This window comes from Ischnura elegans, chromosome 9, assembly GCF_921293095.1.
Source record: "Ischnura elegans chromosome 9, ioIscEleg1.1, whole genome shotgun sequence".
NCBI lineage: Eukaryota > Metazoa > Arthropoda > Insecta > Odonata > Coenagrionidae > Ischnura > Ischnura elegans.
The window spans coordinates 74,814,490-74,839,424 of record NC_060254.1 but is presented as its reverse complement, the minus strand read 5'-3'; the positions used below and the strand labels follow the sequence as shown (position 1 = coordinate 74,839,424).

The 24,935-nt window shown below is 38.8% G+C and overlaps 1 protein-coding gene and 1 non-coding gene across 6 annotated transcripts in view; one reads left to right on the top strand and one right to left on the bottom strand.

The window, feature by feature from the left end:
* The window catches only part of LOC124165736 (rab11 family-interacting protein 4B), a 569,850-nt gene that overhangs the window by 193,189 nt on the left and 351,726 nt on the right, over positions 1 to 24,935 (top strand). The window lies entirely within an intron of this gene.
* Trnad-guc lies at positions 10,157 to 10,228 on the bottom strand. Its single transcript has one exon. It is a non-coding gene; the product is annotated as a tRNA-Asp (tRNA).

Sequence of the window (24,935 nt, the reverse complement as noted above, 5' to 3'; positions counted from 1 at the left end):
TTAGGTTGGTGTAGTCGGTGGTTATTACGGAAGGAGCGGGTGGGAGTGTGGAGTGATAAGAAAGGCAGTGTTTCCGAGGATCGGAACTTGCCATTTAAGTCATTGTAAATTAAGGAAATATCATGAAAATTCCTACGGGAGGATAGTGGGACCAATGTTAGGGCAGACATTATTTCCCATATCGATGGCTTAGTTCTAACAGCACGTACCTTAAAATTTGGCCTGTTTGAGACAGGTATCGTAAACAAAGTGTAATGACATTTGAGTGGGCTGGAAGCTAAGGGGTACAAGTGATTTTTTTCTCTCTAAAGAGTTAGGTAAAGTTAATTGTCATAATAAATACACAAAAACCTGGTTGCCAAGGGAAACGATTGAGTCTCTGTTCTGTGCTGACAACGAGTGGAAAATCAAATGCTTTACTAAGTATCTAGTTGATCTCGTTTGTTTTCTATACCTAATATCTGTGCCTAACTCTGTACAGAAAAGAGAAATCACTTGCACCCCTTGGCTTCCAACCCACTCATTAAAAAAAATAAAATTCAAGCAAAACTGTTGAAGTTAATAGTAATTATTTTAACGAAATATTAATTTAAATCTACAACATTATGTGTTGAAGTGTATAAATAAACAAAGGGTTGTCAAGGGTAAGAAAAAGGTTGTTGACTAGTTACCAATGCAGTTGAATAAATAAGTTAAAGAGACATCAGCATCGTGTATAATTTAGTTACATTGAAAACACAACTCTTTGTTTGCAAATGCATGCTTCTGTATCAGTTTTATGAAATTTTGGTTTTTAATTTCAGTGTACAATTGAAAATATATATCTTTTCTTTTGCTTTCCTGAAAAGTTGCTATTTTTGAGATACGTGTTGTTAGAACTTGGCCATCGATATGCAGGATTAACACATGTTGCGCGGCAACAGAATTATATTCTCTGTGTCACGCTGAGGAACAGGTGCTCTGCATTGCTCTATAGCAATCTGAGTGTCGTAGGGCCGGTTGCAGGAAGTTCCATAGCTTTATTGGATACATATGTATCGTTCCTGGAACGATACATATGTATCCAATAAAGCTATGGGACTCATAAGGCATAGGAACCAAACAATTTGCGTCGCAGGAACGTTCAATAACTTTATGAGTCCCATAAACCGTTCCATAACTTATCGGGCCGAATGAGTGGGGTTAAAGAGTTATGAGTTCCATAACTTTATGAGACCCATAGCTATCGAACCAATAGCGAAAGTTTCTTGCAACCGGCCAGTAGTGAGGCATATCGTGTGGCCTCCGAGTCACTAGTGGCTCCCGACCTATTTACTTGTTGCTTGGGGAGTAGCACCGTCCTATCTAGGCTGAGCCATGTGTTTCAAGGCTTCTCAACTAAAAATTAAGTTTTGTAGGTGGCATAATACAAGAATTATGCTCCCTTCACTGAATTTTTCGCTAAGTTTTTGTTTTCGTTCTTTTGGGCCCGTTTCCCCATAGGTTTTCCTTTTCATCCCAAAATTTTGTAATCTAAGTAGCAAAAAATCAACTGCTTACCTAAACGTAAAATCCGAAGATCGAAGCGTAATGAAGTCGAATTTTTCCATTTTGAAATAAACAGTTGCAATTTCGCACGTGGACAAAAAATTTCAAGTGCTTATTTCGCATATTAAACATATAATTTCATTATTTGACAAATTCATATTTAATATGTCTGCGTGGTCCTAATAAAAATATTTGGATTTATAATTTTAACGCTTAATTGTACTATTGAGACTGCATTTTATCTTGAACTTCAACCGTTTACCCATCCATATAGTTTCATTACGTGGCGAATGCCAATGTTAAGTTTCTGAGTGATTCGAATCAAAATATTTTGAGCTATAATATGTGTGAAAATCGAAGCAATTCTTAAGATTCTCCTTTTGTTGTCATCCCATTATATTATCGTTATTTTTTATCGTTGTCTGCCTATTGGGAAAGGATCCCTTAATTACTATGGTTACGCATGGATAAAATCTGTAGTCATCAAAGTCATTTTTCATTTTGGCATTGTGTACTTTCACTCTTCGGCTTTAATGGCCCGTACCTTTCGAGTGCATGAGAGGTCATTGCTCTTGAATTGATGCCTTGTGGTCGTGTTAGAACAATCGTCGAAAGCCTTTGAGGAATTCCTGAATCGGAGTTGCTTTAATTCTACAACTCTCCCGCGCATTCAACCACGAAGAACATCCAGAGTGGAATTCCATTGTTTTGACGGAACCGGATTGCTAGCCAAACGCGAATCGTTTCCTAGCAACCGAGGAGTAATTTGCAATATCACGCGTGTATGTTAAGTACATTTAGCTTCTGGGAAACTCTTTCTGCTATAATTGTGGTCTTAATTATGATTTCTCTCTCCTGAGAAATGAAAGTTCTTTCATTTGGAAGTGCTGAAGAATGTGTTTTCATTCCACAATTAAATATTCTTCCTTGTTTAAGGAAAATTGAAGTGTTTCTCAATTCACTTTCTTCTTGTTACGCTGCTTATGCAATGACTAAGATTTATGCGGTAATAATAATTTTACTTCTCCATAATGAAAGGTATGATTTGGAACAAGTAGATATTTTTTTATGGCATTTATGGCACCAGGTATTCGAGTTGCCATTAAAAATATATACGGTCGTAAGATACACTTACAATTAGTCACTAGTAAACATCTTTTAGCCTTGCAGTATCACTAGCACTTTGTTCTTTATATTGGAATCAGCTCATATTTTGCTTTTAGGAAAATTATGAAAAATATGTTTTGTGATTCAAAAGCCAAATTCAGTATGACCATTAAAACTACATCGTACGATTCAGTTGTAGGATGAATAGGAATGTATTTATTTCCTGCAATTTAATCTATCATCAACTATATTAGTCTCGAATTTTAATTACGATTAAATTATGATGATTAAGAGTTGTTAACTTGGAATTTGTGGATCGGAAATTTCAGGTTGTAGTATAATTTTATGCTTGGCTTCTTAATAATAACAGTGTATTAGTAATAATAAGTTCATTTAAGTATACCGGGACTAGCCACGGTGATAAATTTTTACGGAATAATAATAATAAGTTTATTTACGGGTGAGTTACCCAATTTCAAAATGTAAAATAGGGTGGTTTCCTATTATTTTTTATTGCCTACATCGAAAGATTATTACTCCTGGAGTACGTATTTCACGCTTTTAGATTTTTAAATGACAATACCTATTTTTCGCGATTGAATGAAAAGTGAAAATTTTCAAGCGCGCGAAAACGCGACGCTTAAGTATGAATGCAGGGAAGTCTCTCCGCGTGACGTATTTCTGGTTCCCGTTGCCGCCCTGCGGAGGCTTAGCGCTGATACGACGCAGGCTGCTAGCGGGTAGCATGGTACCCTGCTGGCTGGTAGCGCTTGGCTTAAATAAGGATTATTAATAACTTATCAAACGAGGAAAACTTTCCGACCTTAGCCAGTTTTAATAAGTGATTATTAAGACATGTTTCCCTGAGCTCTGTGCCTCATGCATGCATTGGTAACCTCAGACGATGTATAACTCCTATCTTCTCGTATAGAAACTAGGTCCTTGTGACGTCACGTGGAGTAGCATCGCATGGGCGCCAATCTGGCCCTTTTCAAATGAGGATAAAAATGGACTATTGCCATTCGTCTAACCCGGTATTTCTAAAACAAAATAATTTTTTATATTATGAATACACTAATGGTGGGTAACGAATCGCAATCAATGCCTTTCGTTTTCTTTGATGAAGGAAACCACCCTATTAGTTAAAGAATTCTTAAAACAATGGTTAAAGTAACTCTTACAAAATATATTCATTTATAACTGTCTGCAAAAACTAACAGTTGATAATTAGAAAAATTATGCACAAATTCCATTGCATATTTAATGTATTAATAACAACCTCTAAGAGAACATCAACCAAGACAATTAAGTACAATAAAATGAAATGTTTCAATGAATTTTCGTTTCAAAACGGGCATTATGAGTGGAATTGGACAAGCTTGAATTAAATGCTGAAAGGAGGAGGAGGAGACTTATGGTGACTCTGTTGGAAGTGACTAATTGCCTCATTATCTAATAAAAAATAAGGAAGGCTGGGAGAGGAACGATCGAGATAAGAGATGAGGCGCGATTCTAGTTATCTGTTTCCGTTGACTAGAACAGTTGCCATTAAACAGCCTGAGAAATTTGATCCTGCCCTCCACTCCACTTTCCTTAAAGATAGCGTTTTCAAATTAACGCATTTATTCTCTTTTACATCCTTAAGGAATATTTTAAGGAAAAATTCTTCTAACAATTGGGTAGTTTCCTTCGCCAAAGAAAACGGAAGGCATTGATTGCGATTCGTTGCCCACCATTAGTGTATTCATAATATACAAATTATTTGGTTTTAGAAATCCCCGTTCAGCCGAATGGCAATGGTCAATTTTAACCGCATTTGAAAAAGGCCAGTTTGGCGCCCATACGATGCCACTCCACGTGAAGTCACAGGGACCTAGTTTCTATACGAGTAAATGGGAGTAAATCGTCTGAGATTACCAATGCATGCATGAGGCACAGAGCCCAGGGAAGCATCTCTTAGTAATCACCTATTAACATAGCCTATGTTCGGAAAGTTTCCTTCGTTTGATAGGGTATTTATATTCTTTATTTAAGCCAAGCGCTACCGTCTAGCAGCCCGCCTCGTGGCGGCGCTCATAGCCTCGCACCAAGGTGGCCTCACACGGCGGCAGCCGTAACCATAATGACCTCACAAGGGCTTTTCCCAGCATTCATACTTAGCCGTCGCGTATTCTCGCGCTTGAAAATGTTCACTTTTTATTAAATCTCGAAAAATAGATATATAGTAATTTAAAAATATAAAAGCGTGAAATACGTACTCCAGGGGTAATAATCTTTAGATTTAGGCAATAAAAAATTAATAGGAAACCACCCTATTGTTTTCCTCATTCATTCAGTGGTTTGGTCTTTTAGCGTTTTGTTTTGCAGGAGGCGTCCTTTATCTTCAAGTATTTCTTCATTACTCGGTTAATCGTTTCATCTTCATCATTCTTCTGGTCCACCACATTTTCAATACCTTAGCGTCTTGAGTCCCATAATACTGGTAGAAGAGACCACGAGAGGGAGTTGAAAGAAATAGACTGCAGAACAGAGAGATTTAAGATTTCGTTCCATCCTTGGGCTATGAGGTATAGTTACAGAAGTGTCATCAATGTGATTAATCGCTGCTCTAGCTAGGTCTACATAATGCATATATTATTTTTATTTTTTCCCTTTTCTGGTTTGGGCTTGTTGGTCCTTGTTTTCCTTTTCGGAATCGAACCAGTTTTAATGCCTGTTTAAACTATACATTAACACTTACGAGTTAATGTCTGTTTGCATGAATGATTTTTGTGGACCAGAACGGAACATGTACGAATGCATGAACCAAATAAGAACAGGTTCTATTTTCTGTGCATGCATTCGCGCACGTTGGGTGGTTACACGGTGCATTTTGGCGTTCATTCTCGCGTTCATACATTTAGACATTAACCCGTACATGTTAATGTACCGTACAAACAGGCCTTTATGTAGCTGCAGGGATATTTATACACTCAATAATTTGTATTAGTTGCAAAGTTTTAGTGTACTTAAATGAAGAAATTCAAGGTCAGTGAGAGCTCACACCGCCTGCTTACCTGTGTTATGGCCCATTTTTTCCGGCGACTAATAAGACGTAGCATATTGCTGCGTATTGGTGTAGAGTTCAGTGTTCACTCTCCCCCCGCCAAACACCATTAAGGTGGCTGGCACGGTATTATATGGATGTACATCTTTACAGAATAATCTGCGAGCCACCTCTGGGGTGTTTAGTGGGGGATGATCATTCACCAGCATGCAGCATGGAAGAAGATTCCCACATGCACACCATACCGATACCTCCACTGCAAAGACGCTCAACAATCGTCCACCGAATCAAATCCGCTCATCTAGTAGCCCAACAATACGAATCCGCTCAGCTAGCAGTGCTCAGCTAGCTCATCTCCTATTCCCCAAGATTGGATGTGAGCGTTTATGCTCCGGACACTGCAAGCTGAGCAGATTCATGTTGTTGGGCTACTAGGCGACCGGATTCGATTCGGTGGGCGATTGTAGAGGGTTTGTGCAGTGGAGGTATGGATACGCTAATACTAATGAATATTTCAATACGTTGGCTGACCAGATTCATCTGTAATATGCTTAAGCTTACGAACATGTGGTCAACGAGGATGATTTTTCGTCGTTTACATTTTCATGAGTAACCCGAGTAAACATAATGGAACTCTGATTCCTCGTACTTGTTTGCGTGTCATGAATGTAATTAAAGACTGCTCTCGCAGGGTCGACTATGTACATGTTATTTTTTTTCTTTTTTCCCTTATGTGTTTTGGATTTGTTGGTAATTGTTCTCCTTTTCGGCATCGTAGATGAGCGTTTATGCTCCGGACACTGCCAGCTGAGCGGATTCGTACTGTTGGGCAATTAGATGAGCGGATTTGATTCGGTGGGCGATCGTTTTTGCAGTAGAGGTATCGATAAGGTCATGAAAATGTTTCCAATAGTAACAATTTATGGATGATTTTAGTTTTTCCCGGCGTATCAGTTGCAGAAAAGTTTCTCGGGTTTTCCACCGGTTGATGTCGTCCATGTCTCCCGACGTTTCGAGCAGCGACTTGCTGATCATCCTCAGGGGATCATCCGAATGAATGCTTCTTCGGAATGCTTCTTAATGTATGCTTCTTCGGAAGATCCCCTAAGGATGATCGGCAAGTCGCTGCCCGAAACGTCGGGAGACATGGACGACATCAACCGGTGGAAAACCCGAGAAACATTTCTGCAACTAACAATTTATACATATAAATTCAAGTAAAAGGCAAAACTTGCCAACTACTCATAAATGCAATCTGCCAATGTAGATGTACTATAAACTTCAATGCCTCGCTGCCGTGAAGAACCTTGCTTCTTACGCAGTTCCTACTTGCTGAATTGTTTCCTTCCTTCGATACCTGTTGAAATACATACCCTTTGATATATTTCCTCTGGTTATGATCACAAATCAATGGAAAGGAAGAAAAAGCGATGATGATCTGAGAGGGTGAGTCATTCAGATGCTAACCTTCGGCGTCTTTCCCAATTCCTCTCAATGTGACTAATATCTCCTCCTCCTCCCCAGTCTCACCTGCTTCTCACCCAGCCAAGGTTGCCATCCGACCACGAAATCTTGATTGCCCGCGAGAATGAATCGGTGGAGTAGGTTTCCGTTCCTCGCCGTCGCGATTTTAGGGTTTTTCGCCGTTCCATTTGATGTCGCCACTATCTCATTTAGGTCGTGTTTCATTACCTATATCTACGTCTGCATAATACCCTGCGGGTGAACTGAGGCTGTTTAGTAGGTAATGACTTTTCATCGGAATACAGCATAAAATTCCATACGAGTGGATTTCGTGGGATTAGAGGGAATAGGGTGGTTTCCTATTTTTTTTAATCGCCGAAATCGAAAGAGGTTTTGTAAAGCATCGGGAGCGAGGAATGTGAGACTCAAGATAAAGGTGGGTGGTGAAAAACTTGAGCAGGTTGAGCAATTCAACTATTTAGGCAGTACGTTAGAGGAAAACGGATACAGTAGTAAGGACATCAGGAAGAGAATGGCATTAGCGAAGGAGGCGTTCATGAACAGGAAGGAGCTTCTGAGAGGATCGCTATGTAAGAGTTTAAAGAAAAGGTTAGTGAAGTTTTTGATTTGGAGTGTAGCTCTCTACGGTGCGGAAACGTGGACACTGAGGAAAGAAGGCAAGAGAAGATTGGAGGCATTCGAGATGTGGGTATGGAGAAGAATGAAGAGGGTGAAATGGACGGAGAGGAAAAGGAACGACGAAGTGCTGGATATGGTTGGCGAGGAGAGGCAGCTTTTAGATGAGATACGGAGGAGACAGAAGGTATGGATGGAGTTAGTGCTTAGCGGTGGGGGGATGTTGAAAATGGTGTTAGAGGGTAGAATGTTGGGGAAACGAGGGAGGGGAAGGAAAAGAATTGGATTCTTAGATAGATTGAAAGGGAGTAGGCCTTACAGTGAATTGAAGAAGGCAGTGCTGGAAGGGAAGGGAGGCTCCCAGATCACTTCTTGAATACTCCATGGAAACCTACCTTAATCGGTAGAATACTATAATAAAAAGAAATCGAAAGATTATTCCACCTTATATGTGACCTTCCACCAAGTGTAAGTATGCATCGTTCCATGAAAAATAAGGCTACGTCAACAACTACGCTACTGTCATCGTAAATACATATAAAATAAATCTGTATAAGGGTAGAGATGAAAATAAGGTTATTCATACTGCAAATAAATCTGGGTGAGGTGTACTGGAAAACAATGATATGGAAAAAGAGAAAGCAATGCAATAAGTCGTTTTAGCGGGTGTAGCGACACGTTTCATGGGTTTCACTACTTTCACTGTCCTCGAGTGGTGTGAAGTGAATATAATGCTTCATCGGCTCGTTAATTAATGTCTATTTCCAGATATTGAAATTGTAACCATTTACCGTAGTAGAAATCATCTTTTCTGCAGGAAGGAGTTAAATTTTATTCCTTTGCTGAATTTCACCACTTTTTTTATGCCTCCGTGATAATTTAAAAAATGTATCTCATACATAAAATGCTTGTGTAATCGTTGTTTGCTGATTAAGTAGTTCTGATACCTGTTTATGGGACTGAAATGCTTGAACTTTTCCCCCTACCTTAACTGAAATATTTCTCCCGATCACCCTGTTTAACAATTATCTCCGTTCGGTACTAAATACTCACACTCTACGTATTCTGGAAGTAGGGGAGTAGCTGAATAGCTGAGCTGGGCCGTCGCGTATTTAATCTTAAGATTCTGATTTACATATATGATTAGCGTGTACTTCAGACTGTAAATCATTTCATCTTTGTGTTCGTTATGAATCGAATGTCATGGACGGATCACAAGTGGCGACTTTGATTTTAATTACGCAGTCAAAGAATCAAGGTAAAAATGGTAATTTTTCGAGTCATTACTAATTAGGGAACAATCGTAAGCTGGGCTAAACCTCTTTTGTAAATGCATTTTCAAAAATGCAATTTCACTTTTTGTAATTTCATTTTTGTAAATTCAAAACAGAGCATTTATTTTCCGACGAAATTAACCGTATCTTTCGAACGCCAGCATACTACCATCAGATCAGATCGCAAAATATAATACCTAAGAGAGATAGAGTGTGGAACATAACAGATCTGATCGATACGGTAGTATAACGGCAGCGCCCGGACTTACAAATAAGTTAGTTAACCTGTCATGTAGCCTCTTGAGTATATTCCTTAATTTTGTCTCTGAATTTTCCTAGTATTTCAAACAGCATGTTTTGCATGTTCTGGCTTCATATGCGTAACATTTGTATGACCGTGTGGTGTGCACATGGGAATCCTATGACAAGGTGGTGGTTGATCACCCTTTGCAAAACACCGTCGAGGTGGCTCGTTGGGTATCATGTAGATCAGTGGCGTAACTATGGGGGGATGAGGGGATAGATCCCCCCCCAAGGCCTTAGAGAAATAAAAAAACGGGGAAGTCGTGGGACTGGCCGACAGAAGTGAAAACTGAAATAATTATTATCCATTTATTTTTTATATAGATTTAATATTATTAAAGAATTAATTTTTCTAATAATACTCATTTTTCAACAAAAATTGAAATTATTTTTTTCAGCAAACTGTTTATTATTAAATATTTATTAAAAATACGATGTGTATGAATAGAAAGTAACATCATTTATATATTAAAATATAATATGCTTTTATTTCTCTTATTTAATATGCTTTAAACCTATAATTGTTCACTATGCACATAAAAGAAACTGCCTTAAATTGTACTGACCTGTATTTTTATAGCGTGTACACTCTTCTGCACGTTCATGCACGAGCTCTTTATATTTAATGAACTTATACAATATACACTATAGATTTTTATTTTCAATGTTAATATTTTTAAAACAAAAAGACTTTAACAGTCTATATATTAACAATGTTTATTTACTATACCTAGTCAGCCTGCGTAGTTGAAATATCCATTGTAAAATTTTTTAAATTGTATGAGAAGAGAAAAAATTTCTCCCCGGCGGGGAATCGAACCCCGGTCTCCCGCGTGACAGGCGGGGATACTGACCACTATACTACCGAGGATGTGATTCTTAGAGGTGAATTTTAAGAGTTAAATTTATATCTCGCTGTAGCGATCGCGGTGTCGGGTCGGTGACGCTCACGCGAATTCTATGCTTTTCCCCCTTCCTGCATAAGTGCTTAACGCCGCTAAAGAAGTTTTCACTTCAAAAAATTAGTTAAAACTATTGCCTATTTTTGATGTATCTTAACTGCATCTGCTTAAAGTTAAATTTTTAGAGCCAAAATGATATAAAATGTATTTCCAGGCATGTCATTTTTCAAAAATTTTCCCGACAACGGGCGACCCCCTGCTATCCCAGCTAGCACATTATAAGTCATTGAGATAAGGTGAAAGGAAGAAATAAGGAAGTCGCTTCTCAAGTAAGCTTGTTATGGGTTTCTTACGGCCAGGGCGACAAACATCCAGAGTAATGGCAAAATGGATGCCAAACTTTCAGCACTTCCGTAGATGCTGTTATTATCCCATCGTTACAGAGTGTTAATTAAGGCCTTTATGCATTAAAACAATGTTTTTATTATTGGCGCTTCTATATTATGAGGAGAAATAACATCATACCGCCATAATTTGAAAATCATTCACATTTATGAACTGATAGCTTAACGAAGGTCGTAAGAAAAACACAATTTCACAAGAATACCAGCGTAGAATAATATAAAAATGCCGGAAGGAACATCTAATATACGTATTGTAGTCATCGGGTTATCAAACCATAATTTAAAATTCATAAATGTTAAAATGTATGGACCTTGAATAAATTCAGTATTTCATGCACATGCCAAACAAGTTTTTTTTTACATAATTGGATATTTAATTAGTAATTACGCCACTTGTTCTCAACAACTTCTGTGGTGTAGTGGTTAGCATGTAGTACTTCGGTTCCGGGGGTCGCACGTTCGGATCCACGCTGGTGTTATTTTTTTTTCTTTCCGCCGCATGGATAGAGTACTTGTACTATGCTTTATATCTTCACTAGCCGGTTGCTTGCAGTTATTAATTTTTTTCTATTTACGGGAAAATCTGTTATCAGTTGTTCAGCCCTTATAAAAACTCGCTAAATTTCCCCAATAGCCTTTAAATTCATGTCAAGATGAGCCGCGTAGCATGTGTAGTACGCTGTTCAGCCGCCTTTGGCGCTCCAACAGAAGTGACTTACATTGCCTGAGGATATTTGACGGCATTCCTTACCTAAACGTCCCTAACGTCTTACCCTTGCCTTATATAAGTCCCTTAGCTTACGATAAGCTGCTTATCAATTTTTTCCGTAAGAAAACCATAAGAAACGGTTAACTCACTTACTTTGTGCTATCTGGGATAGGTATCTTAAACCAAAGTTGCCTAGGGGTGTCGCCCCGTCAGGCGCCCTCATCCATGAGGTCTCTCGGTGGTCGTGCCTCATCACCCCAAAGCATATTCCTACATACGCCACTGATGCAGTGTAGAAAATTGGAGGAAAAATATTTTGTCTCGCCGCCAGCTGTTCTTTTGTTTTTCCAATCCTGCCATCGCGAAGCGTTTCGGTTCTCTTGAGATATTTCTGTTTAGATATTATCAGTGCGCTATTAACAAAACTATTCTAAATATGTTCATTTTCAGAATGGTATGCTATACGTTTCTTACACCAAAACGCAGCTAAAGCAAAATAATTGAGTGAAAATTATAAAAAAGGGGGAAAAAAATTGAGATAATTTTATATACACTTGAAAAAACTATCCTAGTCCAATGAAAGACTTTATAAATAAAATTATTTCAGCAATGCGTGAAATGATTTTCTATTATTATAAAATATAATCTTTTTTTCCAAAATTAAAAGCGAAAATAAAAAAACATTTTTGGCCAGCTTTTTTCGATTTCAGCCCGCTGTGCAGCGGGAATTCGTTTTCGGTGGAGTCAATTCATGTTGTCATTGATGATGATGGAGTGTTCCTTATTAAAATAATTATTGTGCATTAATTGCGTCCATCCGCGACGCGATCGCTTATCGAGTTAGCGTTCCAATGCGAAAATAACTCCAGGTATGACTAAGGCTTGCGTATATATCTCATCGCTCCTCTACGTTGCGTAATTCATGAGCTCCCGTTTTTTTATTTCGCTCGCGTGAATTGGATTGCTCGCGTGCTTGGCGATGCTATTTGGACTCGGGTGATGCAAGCGGACGAAATTCGCGCGCCGTGCGTGCGTCTTTTCTCGCTACTTCGCCTCGTTCCCTCACGTAATCCATCGTTATCTCCGATGCTCTCGGAAGCATAAGCAGTTATGGGTACGCAGTGCTGTAGTTGGGATAAAAATTTAGGCGGTACTCACCCAAAATTGCCAACAGCTGAGCATGTATTATACATCCGGCCGCGATTAAAATGTCAGTATGGTATGCTATAGGTATCTTAGACCAAATCGCAGCTATAGCAAACTTGAGTGAATTTTATAAAAAAGGGGGAAAAATTGAGATAATTTTATATACGCTTGAAATTAGCACACTTACATTAGATCCAAGTTGTGCCACGAGATAACTCTGAACTAGTAAATAATCATTTCTGATTTTTCTTTCTGAAATCCATTGGACAATTTATAGCAGGGTTATTTTTTATAGATTTAAAAAGGTAGTTTAACCGGTATGCTTATAGCTAGTTTATATTTTAGGGGGTACGCACAACCGGCCCGTACCGGCCCAACCTCACCACTGTGGGTACGAGGAGTGTTCAGAAATTAATATAGAGTTAAAAGACAGTGATAATGGAATCGAATTTTTGTTCACTTTACCGTGCCGTGCTTTATATAAATTGCCTTTGACTTGCTCTCTGCAATTAAAAAGTGCCTCTAGAGTAGTTTATTTATTTCCATACCACCGAAAAAAGCTTTATGCGGTTCCGCGCGCTTAAGATTTTGTAAGAACGCCGACATTTCGGGTACCGACTCGTTACCCATTCTCACGGCTACTGAATGAATATTTGAAGTGACCGTTGGAGTTCACATTAGGTGCATTAAGACCTTTCTATATTTCTACAGAATCTATATTTGCAGAATATATATTTTTTCGTTGTTACATGAACATTTTTAAGTTCAGCATGTACAGCCGAGTTCAATTTAAAGAAGAGGTGTTCTCGAAAATAAAAAACGGGAATTAAATTTTTTATCTAAATCCTCGCTTGTGTAGGTAGTCCGATTGCCAATTCTTTCATCATTTTGATATTCATGCGTCTGCAGTATGATAAAATTTTCATTTGTATTCATTGTTTACTTTGTCTGTGGAAGCCGCTAAGGTTAGACATATATTTTAGATCTGTGATTTTCGGCTCGCGCCTCGTTGCTTGTGTATGAATTTTTGGCAAAAACAATACTGTAACGATGCCACATCCTCCATCTTTGCCAGACATGGCGATAGAGTTGGAGTGATGAGCCCTTTTAATTACTTCGCTTAAGCAAAGGCCATTCAGAGGGTTCGTATCAATGGCTGGCGAGCCCGCCTCGGCAGATTTGGCACATGAACTGCAGGCACCTGGCGCTTAATTGGTTGAATGAAATGAAAGACACTCTCACTTTCCCATTGGCTCGTTCGCAATTTTTTCATCGTTGTGGGTTGATCCTTTTTTTACCGTTGAATTTTCAAAAATATGTTGTTGAAGCTTGCGAAAACTTAATCCTATCATTAGTTTATTTTTTAAGCATATCGAAATAGCCTGACAGAAAGAGACGGGTGCGAAAATGGACGCCTACTGTCCGTAATTTACACGAAAGTATCATAAAAATCGACAGGGAATGATAATGCGTTTACATATGAGTGGGTTCGAATCCAAGGGGTACAAGTGATTTCTCTTTTCTACACTCAGTTAGGTACAGAAATTAGGTATAGGAAACAAACGAGATCAATTAGATACTTAGCAGTGCTTTTGATTTTTCACTCGATGTCAGCACAGAACTGAGTCTCATTCGTTTACCTTGGCAACCAGATTTTTGTGTATTGATTATGACAATTAACTTTACCTAACTCTTTTGAGAGAAAAAAAATCACTTGTACCCCTTGGCTTCCAACCCGCTCGTATGTCCTGGATTTTTCGCACAAATTGTGCATTGCGGGTTACTCCGTAAAGATATCACCGTGGTTAGTCCCGGTATTCTTAAATATATGTATTTCCTTGTCCAAAACGATCCTTGCCCTGAAGTTTCATCTTTTACATCATGGTAACTCCTAGAAATTGAAAAACGTTAGATTCCGACCTGTTACCTTCCTGTGTAGCTATTTGACTACAGGTCATTATCAAGAAACATGTTGATGTATCACCAAAATATTTCACTGAATTAATGAAGATTACCATAGGAGCAACGTATGTATGGGATTCGTTCAATAAGTCCTTGAAATCTGCGAGAAATTGCTCTCTTAGTATCAAAAATTAATATTAACCATAAAGGAGCATTCGTGACTAGTCAGCTGTCAAAGTTTCAGCTGTATCCATCCCATAGTTTCATTGTTGTTACCAATTTTGTAGTGAGAGACTTTCATTTGCTTATAAAAATAGATAAAAGGGAGTTTCGTGTGGTGATTAAACACTTGTTTTTGAAAGGGTTAAAGCTGAAGGAAATCAAAGCTGAGTTGCATAAAGTTCATGCCACATCTGCTTTTATGTTTGCAACTATTCACAATTGGGTTAATAAATTTTAACGAGGCCGTAAATCCCAAAAAATGAACATCTTACCAGACGTCATGTGATAGTGTCTTTCCACCAAATGATTTATTCGTCTACCACTTAAAACCACTTCGTGGATTTTGCCAAAGGGCGCGCTGAAGGTCAAGCCACAGGCATGACGTAATGAAAAATTGCTTTAATTTTGCAAGAAAATTTGGGCATGAAAAAATTTTCGTAAGATCGCTGCCGAGTTTACTCACAGTGGAGAATAAACGCAATCGTGTGGTCAACTCAGTCACTGTTTTGGCGGTTTTCCTAATTTTCGATGAAATATTGATCATCAGTGCATCAGAAAGACAAAAACAGGTAAAACAACGGAATTTTGAGCGACACTCGTACCTAAATATCTTCAAAAATTGCGAGCAGGAATATCTCTGGGCGGATATGAGTTTATGAACCAGAAATTTAATGACGTGCGAAAAATCCACAGAGGAAAAATCATTCGCCTTGACCGGATTTCGAATCCGGATCCCTCGATTTCCGGCCGAGTGCTTTAGCCAGTTAAGCTACCGAGGCGTCATTCTCCCCTGTGGAATTTTCGGGTTCGAATCCCGGTCAAGGCGAATGATTTTTCCTCTGTGGATTTTTCGCACTATATGTACACTGCGGGTGACTCCGTAAAAGTTATCGCCGTGGCTAGTCCCGGTATACTTAAATTTAATGACGTCACTAACTCTTGAAAAATGGACGGCAAGTTTTGATTTTTTTTCATTTTAATGTTTCTATGAGAAAACGGTTGAATGAGGAAGTCTTTTTTTTCGTCATGACTTATCTCTCTCATCCATCTAACTTATTTATTATTATATTTTTTATAATTTTATGAAATTGCTATTTCGGGTCTTAGCGAACGACCCCATTGAGCCGAAAGTGTTTGGAGTTGTCGAGACGAGAGCGTAACTGATATCCCTGATCGGATTCATCTTTTCCTTCCTCAACGAGCCTTGCTTTCCGTTTCCCCCCCGTTCGTTTCCTTCCTGAAAGACAGTGATATCTCTCTCTTCTATCTCTGCTTTTACCAACTCCCACGGAAATCTTTGCGAGAGATCAGATGTTCCGTGTCTACGATTCTCCTTTCATTTTTTTTCGCGCCACCAAAGTTCAAAGCCCTTCTTTCTCTTAGTATGCACTACCTTCGTTGGCATCGTTGACAAGGGAGCGTCTTGAGTTCCCTGGTTTCTTTCCCACGATAGGTTGCTCTAGAAATTTCACTGATCATGCCGAGGCGTGGATCTTATCCCAAGGGAAGTACAAATTTATATGGGAGACCGTGGTACGTTTACGAACCGGTCATTGTTCAAAGTGCTTGAGGTAGGGCGAATCACAAGCCATACTTTTGTTGTGCTTCTTGATTCAAGCTTTCGCGGCTAAAGAAACAGCATTACAAAAGTCTTATCTTATTAAAGAATCTAATGAGTGTGGTGCTTAAAAAGTTTGATAGTAGCCAGAAAAGAAACTACTTAAAAATTAAAAAGTGATATACGGATGTATGTCGCATTGTGTATCGTATTTGGCCCCGACGTTTCGTTACCGACTGCTGGTCATTTCTTTCCCTGAATGGTGGTGGTGTTTAGCGATGCTGAAAATACCATACAGCGCCAAACGTCACCTCTATTACCTTGATGAAGTGCACAGCCGTCGGGCGCGAAGCGTCGGGGCAAAATCCGATGTACCACGCGGCATACACCCGTATGTCACACTTCAATTTTTCTAGTGATGTTTCTTTTCTGGCTCTTTTCAAAATTTAAAAGCACCATGCTCGTAAGATTCCTGCTGGTTTGAGGAGGATTTGTCCAATTTTCAGCCGAGAAGATAAATATTTTTGTGCATTTGTCGGGGTTAATAAGTATTATTGCGAATTTACTATTCCAAGCTAATAATCTATGTATACTAAATTGTGCATCCATTTGAAAGGGCGATCGATTATTTATCAATCGACTTATTAAAACTAACTGGAATACTTATAATCATCACGCTAGTTTGAGTTAGGCATGCATATAATGAGGCTCTATGGGGGGAGTTTACGCAATATAATGCTACAGTAATATTATTTTTATTTTATTTCTTATATTTTACTCGTCTTGATTTGATTGCTTAACGATCTACGCGGGTAACCTTTTGCCCTTAATTTAAATTCTTTGCTAATTTTTTTCTATAAACTGGCCTCAAGTTGGAAGTTATCAGCGATTCACAACAGATGATGATCACACTTCATCACTCACAAAAAGGAAAGAACATCCCAGAAGTTAGTAGTTGAGCGAATCGCTGGTTGAGGTCCGTTTAAGAATGGGCTTTGGGCATTTTCCGCCTTGATTCGCTTGCGCCGCGATTCGATTCCGCCTTAAGCGCTAGTTTGAGTTGGGCATGCGTGTAGTGGGGCTCCATGCTGGGAGTTTACGCAATATAATGCAATAGTAATATTAATTTTATTTTTTTTCTTATATTTTGCTCGTCTTGATTTGATTGTTTACTGATATATTTCGGTAACCATTTGCGCTTAATTTTAATTCGTTGCTAATTATTTTTTTATAAATTGGCCTCAAGTTATCAGCGATTTACTCCAGATGATGAGCACACTTTATGACTCACGAAAAGGAAAGAACATCCTAAAAGTTCGTGGTTGAGCAAATCAGTGATTGAGATCCGTCTAAGAATGGGCTTTGGGCATTTTCCGCCTTGATTCCTATAGACCTTGATACAACGCGAGGACGTAATATTAACGAGACAGTCATCATTAAGGCTTATGAACACGAGCCAAGAACACGGAGCGTACTTTCGTAATGAAACTAGATACTACATAAGATCGGTCTCAGCCCATGTCCTTGTGGTGTATTATCTGGTTCTTTGCTGACGCCTTTTACCGCAGGATAATGAATAATAATCCCTGTCATTGCAGTGTAGAGGTTGACGCGCAAGACTTTCTCACTGTTTCTAATGAAGTGAAACACTGTGAGTTAATCAGTTCTGCATCTACTTCTACGTAATACCCTTTGGGCCACTTCTAGGGTATTTGGCAGGAGGTCGTCAACCATCAGCATGCAAGATAATCCCTTCATGCACAGCATACGGTCATAAAAATATTACGCATAATGAGAAATGCTTGATTATTACATATATGATAGGTATATTATACAAATCACATAAGAAATTCGCATAAGAAAAACTTGCACATTTGTACAAAGGGAAAACTTGCCAAAATTTAGTAATTCCTATAGCAAAACCATACAAAGTTAGAAATATTGAGAATGATGAACATGAATCGACCTAGCGAGTAATGGCATTAATTTTAATTATCGAGACACCGTTGCTATCCTTAATAGTGCGAGGAAAGAATAAATTTTTAAATATATCTTTTTTTGCTGTGTATTCCATTCATTTTCTTTTCGTGATCACATTTATATAATGCTTTGATTCTACCTTAAACCGTATAGGAAGTCGCCGGATGTTTAAAAAATATCGTAATTGGCGGTTTCTTGGTGCAAATATTCGTGCACCGGAAGCCGGATTTCAAGCCATGTACATACAACATGAACTAACTCTTTGGGAGGTATCACGGAACCAAAGAATTCATGCCGATTATATGTAAACAGATAATATGCTCCTCCATACAATCATTCTATTGAAGTAGTTAGTACCAATAGCAACCCGAGCCCCTGACGTCACCTCGTTAATAATTCATACAGTAGAACCATGCATTGTTAGCACTATGGAGATAGATGAAAATGCAATGAGTCGTTCTAACGAGTGACGTCAATAATATCATCCATGAAGACACCGTTGTTATCCCTCATGGCTTGAGTAACGAATGGTATTTCAAATCTCTTTGTTTTAATCTTCTCTCGTCGTCCTTCCTCAAAGTTCACCTAACCCCACCATAAAGAGTTGAAAGATTACAAATCTGACTATTAATTAGCTTTCTCTTTAAATGGTTTCATGAAGATCCTCTCATCAACTAAAAATTCGCAATGAGTGGGTAAAAATTCCTTGCCAAAAAATGAATTAGAAGACATTGAAATAAATATTTGCTATTTTCCACGAGTATAAAATTTACTACGACCCATGCTTCAATGTTGCTACAAAATCTTCATTCATCTACAACACCTTGAACATCATGTAGTAACATTGAAAACTAGGTCGAAATAAATTTTATAATCTTGGGAAATTCCAAGTATTTATTTACCCACACAGCACAATATATCCATTGGAAATCCATAATGTCCACCACATATCCATATCCATGGGAAATGTTTAAAATATATACACTGGATATCCATGGCTGGATATCCATCAAGAGTACAACAATGAACATCCAATGGATATCCATGGCTGGATATCCAGTGGATATCCGTTGGTGAATATCCATCAGAGTACACCCATGGATATTCATTAGAATTTCTATGGTAGATATATTATTGAAAATATTGATATTACGGCATATGGTAATTGTAGTATAAACGTAAAAATCGATGTCTTTACGTTTTATGCATTGAAAATGTGGAAAATTATATTTTAATGCCATCAGCATGGAAAAGTTTCCATCCTCAACGCTTGAATCTTTGTATTTTATTTTGAATGGAAAGTTTTGCGATAGATAGTATAGGGAGAAAAGAGGAGAGAAAGTCAAAATACTGAAAGTATACTTTACGGGCCTTGAAAGAAAGCGACCTAGGTGGACGAAAATCAATCTCAATCTGACGAAGTTCGGGACGGAATAAAACAAAAGAGGGTCGGGCAACGCTGTATGGAATAGTAATTATCGCTCGCGACGATGATGGGAAAGAGGCTTCGGCGAAATTGGGCCAATTAAGACGGCAGTAATTGAAAACGAGGTTAAGTAGGAAAACATGGCCTCGACTCGGAGGGATTCTGACGAGAGACAAGGTCGGACGTTTAAACATCGTGATGGCACACGAGGAAGATTGAGAATGGGGCGGGTATGGCGGCCACGTGGATGCCTGTGGTAGACTAATGCCAGACCAAAAATGGACGTAAGACGGATACCTTAAAGCAAAGGGACTGCGTAGAGGAAGCCAAATTCTATCCCACAGAAGGAATTCATTCTGTTGCCACTTCGGTCGCATTTCAATCGGTTTTCAAAAATGTCCGCAGCGCGGTGATGAGTGCAATGCGATCCACTTTTGTCCAATATTTTGTGCAGTATAGTGTTTTTAATTGCGAGGAAAGCATGGAAAAGTTATGCATTTGACAGATCAAATTATAATGTGAATAAAGGGCATAGCCGAGTAAGAGATTGAAAAGTCCCCCCTCACGGATTTTTCCCAGACTTAGGGCATAGGATTTGGGATCAAATAGGACTAACCTCCCCACACTTCCAGCCCGCTAGAGGCCCACCAGGGCCGGCTAACTCGAAATTTCGATTTCCACTCTTTTTTAAATATCTCGAGATAGAAAGCATATTTTTCAATGCAATTTGCGCCATTTGATGACTTTCTTAATGGAGCATATGCTCAATTTTTTCACAACTTTTCGGGGGCATAAGGAGAAATGGCGTCGATTTGAAAATTAAAAACGCTAGTTTTCATAAAATATTTTTGAGAGGGCCACAATTAAAAAATGTGTTTCGAAGGAGTATTTAAATACCTTTCGGCTAATGCAATGAAAAAAGAACATTTAGGTGGTGGAACACCCCGAAAAAAAATAAAATATGCCATTTTGGCTATTTTTTGCTGTTTTTCCCATGACCTTTGCCCCCATAACACCCGTTTCATACCACCTTGGTTTCGGTTAACACCCTTAATTATTACTTATTTCCCCGTGAAACTCGGATCAATTTGTCCGTCAGCGACACGAGTGGCGACTTTTGCAAACCCAATTAAATGCGCGGTGGCTAACAACACGTTCAGAGGCCGACTTGAGGATCCTCTTTTGTAATATTCATGCCTTTAAGTCTCCAGGGTAATTTGAGATTTAAGTCTTAGCACAGAATTTCAATGCAATTGTGACGACCGAAACAGTTTACAAAAAATTGAAGGTGAAGGGTGTGTCGAGATTTTCAAAATCAAACATCTAAAGCAATTATTATTTAAGTATTACACCGATGAAGGTGGTTTTCCATGTGAATATTTAAATGGCATTCTGTCAGTAAGACTGTGATCTGGGATGGAGCGCTTTACGGTGCGGAAACGTAGACACTGAGGAGGGAGGACGAGAAAAGTAGACATGAGGCGTTGGATGAAAAGTTCTCGGGCTTTCCACCGGGTGATAAAATCCTTCTCCGCCGACGTTTCGATGTCCATCAGGGGCATCATCCTCAGGCCAACTGAGTGTCGAGACATAAATTCGAACTTCATTTATAGGGACGACCAGGTGGTCAGGTGCCGTGTGATTGGTCGGCGTCGCCGCGTCGGGTCATCGTGCGCTCCGATTGGTTCTTGCCACCTCTGGTTAAGCGTTTCCATTGAGTTTGAGAAGCATTCTGGAAGCCTCCCCTTCCTTCGTGTACTTTTAGTGGCGTAGTCCAGGGGGTCTGGACCCCCCCCCCCTCCGAAATATAAAAACTCATTATTTTCCTTCATAAAAGAAAACAAAATATTGAAAAATCATGAATTTACAAATTTTTCATTCAGACATGAAGTTTTTTCTATTTTGAAAAGTGTTAAAATTAGTTTAAAGCCAACGCTTAAAGTTCGCTGGTCTTTTGACTATCTCAATGGCCTCTCTTATTATTCTCGGGAAGTATTTGTCTCGCAATTATTTTGGCGTCGTCAAATAAAATTGAATGTCCGGATTCACTCCAGGCGTGATCCAATGCAAATTAATCGTGTACCAATAGCTTAATTACAGATAAAGCCTAGTTGAGCAAATTGAAGGTTGAATTTGTCTTCAATTATGAAACGGTTGCTAGTTTTTCAAAGCTGATCTTCACGTGGGGTTGGTGAAAAATAAAATCCCGGACAAAAGCCGCGAGATATAATTAGTGTTTGAGTGAAAGACACGCGGAGAAGGAATTTGGCAAGTATATATATGACCGGAACGATTTCCGACGCAGAGCAGGGAGAATAGAAAGAATGAAAAAAAAAGCTGTTGGTTTTTTGAGGGAGGCAGCACTGTCGTGTTGAAAACAAAAGACAGCGGAGCAAACAATGGGTAGGCGGGAGAGAGCCAATTTGGGAGATGAAAAGTTAACCCCAAACGTGAATGTGGGTTCCCTTGTTCGGTGTGGGGGGAAAATGTGGATCAAAAAGGGGAATAAATGAAGAACAACAAGCGCTCAGTGACGTCGGACTGAGAGGAGTAAAGACATATTGATGAGGTTATTAAAAAAATCCCTGCAGAGACTTCTCTTTTCTTTCTTCTTTCTCTCTCTTTTCGTTCTTTTTTCTCTCTCTTCGTAGATCCAAGAATAATTCCGGTGCTCTTATCTAAGGCAATCACTATTGTGCCGTTTACTCATTCTTATTGTTAGTTAATGGGACAATCAGTGGCGTAACTATGGGGGGATGAGGGGGATATATCGAAGCCTCGGAGAAAACAATATTTAAAACTATTTTCTAGTTTTGACAAATAATAACTACATCTGCTCAAAGTATCAAAATGATGTAGAATCTGTTTCTTAGCATGTCATTTTTCAAAAATTTTCCGGACTCTTAGCAAGATCGAGAGTATACAAAAACATAAAATAGTAATATAAAACATTGAAAGAAAATTTTCATAAAATGAAAAAACGCAATCCATACCAATATATAATCCCCAAAATTTTCAATGAATTTGGTGAAAAAATGGTGGTTACCGTTCCTAAACTGTTCAACAAATTACCGAAAGAAATGCAAGGCTTAGAAACGTATTCAGCTGTCAAAAGTAAACTTTTAAATTATCTACCGGAAGACTTTAATTTTTAATTTTAAGGCAATATAAGTTTTTTATTGTTTCTTTTATTGCTTTTAGATGTTTTAAACTTCTTCCAAAATAATTATGTAGAACCTGCTGATGAGCCTGTTTTGGCTCGGAAGGTCTCCATATTGTAAAAATATTTTTTTATTCTTAAATATTGTAATTTCAGAGTATTTTCTCTTTTCTCTGATTATGATGTGCTTGTTATACAGTGAAAAGTGTATTAAGAATTTATGAAAAAGGGCATGTTTTTAATGTATTATAATGTGTTTTTAAATAAATAAATACAGAGAAAACTAGAGGTGTCCGAGGACGGAGCCTTGAGGTACACCGAATGGAACTGGGAGCCAAGAAGATAGCTCGTTACGGGACGGAACAGGAAAAATTCAGGGATTTCTGTTTGCAATTCTGTAATATGAATTTACTTGTGAAAAAACTATGAATTTCTGTTTATGCTTTATATCCTGGATGATGTAGATTCATTAGTTCAGACAATATCTAATGGATGCTTACTATGAATTCCAATTCCATTAAATCATGTACCATTAGGTTGATTACAAATAAAACAGGGTCCTTCGAATTGAGCCAAATCTTGATGTGCCAACTGACACTAGAATATAAATAGATGCATTTATACTGGGGGGAATAGTACGGTAGGTTGTAGAAGGGCCTTCGGTTTCAATAAACAAAGAGCCTTATCCTATTAGTTACATACTTCATGGGCATTCTGATTCCATGGTAAATTGCAAGAGAGGGCTAGTCCAAGATACCAGACATGTTGATGCGCCAACTGGCACTAGAATATAAATAGATGCATACGGAGGAAACAGACGGTTTGGATGGAGCGAATACTAAGCGGGGAGGGCATGTTAAAAACGGTGTTTGAGGGTAGAATGTTAGGTAAACGAGGGAGGGGAAGGAAGAGAATAGGATTTTCAGATAGACTGAAAGGGAGTAGGCCTTACAGTGAATTGAAGAAGGCAATGCTGGAAGGAAAGGGAGGCTCCCAGATTACTTCTTTAGTACTCCATGGAAACCTACCTTAATCGGTAGAATACTATTATTAATATATGCTCAAGGTGAGTAGTATGGTAGGTTGTTCGCTAGAATGGTTGACGGCTCGCTGTTTCCTCGTCCGTTCCTTTCACTCTCACTCTGGCAACGAGAAGAAAGCTTTCGTGTTTTTATTTTTCCTTTCCCCAACGACGTCGAACGCGTAGGCGTGTATCCCATTTCAGCTTTTGCTATAGTCGGCCAGACAGACACAAGCTTCCCCTCCCAGCCTCCAACCCCCGTCTGCCCCACCGCCGCCTCCGGTGCCCTTCACGCCCCATAGGAACCGACACCGCCGTCAGAGACGTTGACCCTGTCCGCTGCCATCATAACTTCTTGCGGTGGCGACATCTCTCTCGCTGTCACGCTCCTGGTCATCGTTTCAGCGGGGTGGTGGCGTTTGCTCTGAGACCAATCTCCTTCCAGGTGGTGCCCGCCGCCACTGTGACGAAACAATTACAGCGAAACGTACGTCTGTTTCACGGACAGTAACGATCCACGAGAAAGTGACCTCATGTTAGAAGTATTCCTAAGTCCGAAGGTTTTATTTTTTCAGATGAAAACAAATTTTATTTATTATTTATTCGTACACCACCGAAAGCAGTTCGCGTTGGCCTTTTACATCGGGGTTCTCAACAAGATAACATTTACACATGCACTTACAACCATGCTCAGGGTAGGGGCAAACTACCCAGACGGGACTCCACCCTGTGAGCTCTTGCTTGGCAGGCGAGGACCCCGCCGCCACCGGCACAAACAACATTTCATAACATCAATACTTGTTGTAAGCTACAGATTTTGCGAAAATTCCACTAGAAAACATTGTAAGCAACATCTCATTTTGAAATAGTGAGACGCATATAATGCATTGGAGTGCAAAATAAAAAAATATTTCGAGAAATTGTACGAAGAATAGCGCAGAAAAAGCATTAGTTATTTATTTTAATTCCCCTAGTTAGACACTGGACAAAAAAATTCCTTCATCAGGCCTGGGGATGAGATGAGTTCATAATTTTGATACATAAACAGCATTAAAGGTTATAAATATATTCTTTGCAATAAAAAATAAAAAAATCAGCTATAAAATTTATTAAAAAGAAATAATAGAAAATTGTGACATACCCTATGC